The following is a 3,900-nucleotide window of genomic DNA, read 5'->3' as shown; positions in this document are numbered from 1 at the left end:
TTAGTCCTGCTTTGGACCCCACATGAGCTGTCAAAGGAGGGATACCCCACTCCTGCAGACCTTATACAGTAATTTGATTTAAACTTTGTTGCTCATTTAAGAAAACAAAAGTGGAGGGAGATTGCTTAAAGTTAGGTACAGTAATAAGTGATCAGATATTTCAAAGGTGCTGAGCACCCACAACTTCTATTGGCTTCAGCGGGAATTGCAGGAACTCAATACTTCTGAAAAATCAGGCCATTCATTTAATTGCCTCATGGGTTTGGGTGACTTTCTTTAGGCATCTAGGTTTGAAAAATGTTACAATGAGTTTTGCTCTCTTATTCATAAAAACATTTGGCTACTCCGTCAACATATTGTACCAGTAGAAAATGCATGGCGATCTGACATGCTAGTGTACCCTGGGACTGAATCAGATTTGAAATCTTTAGTTCTAATTAAATAAATAGCATATTATGTCATCTGCTTATATCCAATGTGTTATTAATTCAGAATTCAGCAAAGGATCATACTTCAGGTTGAGTGGGAAAGTGTACATTGTATGGGATGATAGTAAGGACTTCTCAACACACGCTTTATTAACTAAGTCGGTTTGAAACCACTATAGGTAAAGTGGTACAACTCCATAAAGCAAAGACAGTTATACTAGGAAAATGGTGCTTATTATTCCCATAAATTTAGGGAACTAAGTTACATCACTATAAGGCACCATTATACTGGTATAATTATTTTTATTTTTAAAAAAGTTAAATTGGTACAAAAGCTACATGTAGATCAGGTCTGGATGAAGAAAAATATGTATCTTGAGTAGATGCATCTCTTAACTGCATTTTGAGCTTCTCACACTTTTGAGATGCTTTTGAGGTAGAAGAATTATTCTATGGACATTGTAAAATGCTTTTCTGGGGGTTAAACTCACTTGGTACACATTGTCAACCTTTATTTTTTTTTTAAAGTGTTTAGTGAAGTCCTAATTAATCTTGCATCCCAACACACTCCTGTTGAATTCTTTAGCCAAGGCCCACATCCCTAAAATAAGGAATTTCTAAAAGCCATTTCCAATTGGGTATAACTTTCTTCTCCCTTCCTGCTCATCTTCAGAAACAATTTCAGTCAGAGCTAGAAGTGTACTGAGAAACCCTGCTTAGAATCTCAAATAATTCCTGCCTATTCATTCATTCATTACCTCTCTAGCAAGAGAATGTGCAGTTACTAGAATTTTATACAATTAGTGCTCTGAGAGTGCTTTAAATGCAAACCTGTAAGAGGAAAGTAAAAACAAATCAAAGTTAATTGTGACTGGCTGGAACAAAATGCTTAAATCAATATGACGATGGCTCATCTGCTCGTCATTTAGCCATTACCTGGGAGACGAACACCTCCTGCTGTGCCTGATTTTTGATACAGATTTACGACTGCCTCGATTTTGCAGATACATGCTAAGCCAAAGACATCCCAGACTCCCTCTGTCATTATATTGTTTGCCCTTAATATCTTCTTTTATTCATTTGTTCGTTATGTATCTCTCTTTGTTAGAAAGACATGCACACATGAAAACTTGGGCATTCAGGAAGTTAAAACACAGAGGGGACTGGGGGGGCGAAGAACAGTAAGAGCAGAAGCCAACGTCTCCAGCTTGCATTATATGTTATTTTTCCTGCATGAAACTGAACAATTCTCCCAAACAAGAAAACCAGTGCTAAAAAAGAAGAGAGAAATAATACATTTCTAAATGAAAACTGGAGGGTGGGGCTCACATTGCTCCATTCAATTTAGAATGAATTTCAGAAGTTTTCTTTACAAAATACAGAAGTCATTTTAAAAGATGTTGCAAGTACAAATTTAGAAATAAAAGCTTCATTGTTTGGTGTTTAACATATTTAGTGCCTAAGGATGTAGAGAATACAGCTAATGAAAGGGCACTCGGATGACCCTATGGAGATATGTGGCCTGATTCTTATCTCACAGCAGCAGAAATCAGGAGTCTAGTCAAGTCAATGGAGTTACGCCAGTGTCCAGGAGGTCAGAATCAGGCGTATTGTGTCCATGCTTGGGATTTGTTGAAAGTGTAGCCTCTGGGTTTTAATAGCAATGTCTTTTAGCTCTTGACAGCAAATGGCAGGGTAAGTCAAAATTATGAAAAAGTAAAGATTTTAACTCGTAACACAAAACTGGCATTTTGTATATTACTAGATCTTCTTTTGGGGAGATCCACCATAAAAGCAGAGTTGGTGCTATCTCTGAGAGAAAAGCTTATTATACACATATTTGCACATACGAACATTTGAGGGTTATGTAAATCCCCTTATATCCTTTCCCTAAACTATTGTTAATAATATAACATACGCTATAGCCCAGACCCACCAGAGTAACTGCGATTTTTACATGATAAAGAACATACAACACTACAGTCAAAGTGTCTAGATATAGCAGACGAATCAAATATGAGAAAACAAATTAAATATACTTGTCAGTAATTAATCAACTATTTTAACTGTGCTGATCTCAGTCTGGTACATACACAATATTTATTACAATCAGTAATCATGGAATAGTTAGAGAACAGCAAATTCTGGATTAAACCTGCTCATGTCACCTCCCTCCCACTTTACTTATCCCACTAGGTTAAATGTGGAAAATGTTAATAATCTGCTGGGAGCATGGGTAAAATAGAGTGTAAACAAGTATGGAAACCTATGAGAAAACTGTTATGGAAGGGCTTGAATGGCAAAGTGCAAAGGGCTACAAGAAGAAAATTGTGATGGCATACAAAAGGCAAGAGAATAAGAAGGATCTGATAACAACAGATACCCAGTGTTAGTCTATCAACTTGCTGTTAGCTAGCATTCCACCTACCTCCCCCTCAATACATTCATTTTTTTGTTATGATAAAGGACATTCATAACAATGTTATAATGACAGTAAATGTAGGATTTAAGGTATATAAAACCTTTACCCAACATTAAAAAGCCACCAAGGGGGAGTTACCTTGCACAAGGTTCTATTTAGTGATGGTTCCACTCTTTCACTCACTGACTGCAAATCAGCATTTTTAGTGGACAATAGGCTCAGCAGTGGCCTTATGATTGCCTCTTTTCAAATGGAAATGGCTATCCTAACTCCTCTGCCAGGTTTTTCTTACCAGAGCACAAATTGCAGTTTACAAGGCTCTGAGGGGGAAAAAAAATCTTAGCTGAATATCTTTTTTTTTATTCGACAAACTGACATGTAAATTACCCTTTAAGTGCTCCACTCTAGGGCTCTGATCATCTCCTAATTGTCACAGTCAATTGTAGCCAACAGTCTCTTCAATCCCAAGCGCTTTGACAACAAGCATAAGGATCAAAGCAGAATCAGCTCCCTTCAATATCCTTCTGTTTAGGATGCTACAAAAAGCCTGAAAAAGAAAAGGTGTAAGGGCATTACTGTAGAAGAAACTGAGAGTAGGAAGTACTATAACAGTCATTTTCTCCTTCTGTAATATTATATATCCTTACACGGTCTGTTATCACATATTCATTTCTCCTTCTCTAATAATATATATCCTTACATGGTCTGTTATCACATATTCAGCATGAATACATAAACATCCTTGAGAATAAATAGGATCTGAAAATTGTTATAATATATGTTTGCTTACCAAAACGAACACACTATGCATTTTTACCAATTCCTCCCCTGTCCCCAACTTTCCCCTCTACTTTGAAAAGTAACATGACAGCAATCATTTAAAAAAGCAACTACTTTATTTTTCTCAAAACAATATCAAATTGTATTGTTCAAGATAAGGCTAGAGGCCTATTCTGATCTCATCTAATGCATTGTATTTCAGGAATAACTCCACTAAAGTCACTGGACATAGCGAGTTCCACTGATGTGAAACTGCTGCAAGTTGGACAA

Source organism: Trachemys scripta, chromosome 11 (assembly GCF_013100865.1).
Source record: "Trachemys scripta elegans isolate TJP31775 chromosome 11, CAS_Tse_1.0, whole genome shotgun sequence".
Lineage (NCBI taxonomy): Eukaryota > Metazoa > Chordata > Testudines > Emydidae > Trachemys > Trachemys scripta.
The sequence above is the reverse complement of the archived record's forward strand: the minus strand, read 5'-3'. Positions refer to the sequence as shown.